The sequence below is a fragment of the Arachis duranensis genome, chromosome 10 (assembly GCF_000817695.3).
Source record: "Arachis duranensis cultivar V14167 chromosome 10, aradu.V14167.gnm2.J7QH, whole genome shotgun sequence".
Classification (NCBI taxonomy): domain Eukaryota; kingdom Viridiplantae; phylum Streptophyta; class Magnoliopsida; order Fabales; family Fabaceae; genus Arachis; species Arachis duranensis.
Window position 1 is genome coordinate 53,288,749 of NC_029781.3, and position 404 is coordinate 53,289,152.

The window sequence follows — 404 nt, forward strand, 5'->3', positions numbered from 1 at the left end:
GTTGCAAATAACCAATTCATGTACACTACTGAAAGAAATCCTGTGAACAATGGGACTAGTCAGAAGAAAGGAGTTCTTGAGATTGACACTCTGAATGCCATATTGGCTCAGAACAAAATATTGACCCAACAAGTCAATATGATTTCTCAAAGTCTGTCTGGAATGAAAAATGCACCAAGCAGTACTAAGGAAGCTTCATCTGAGGAAGAAGCTTATGATCCTGAGAACCCTTCAATGGAAGAGGTGAATTACATGGGAGGATCCTATGGAAACACCTATAATCCTTCATGGAGAAATCATCCAAATTTCTCATGGAAGGATCAACAGAGACCTCAACAAGGTTTCAACAACAATAATGGTGGAAGAAACAGGTTTAGCAATAGCAAGCCTTTTCCATCATCTTC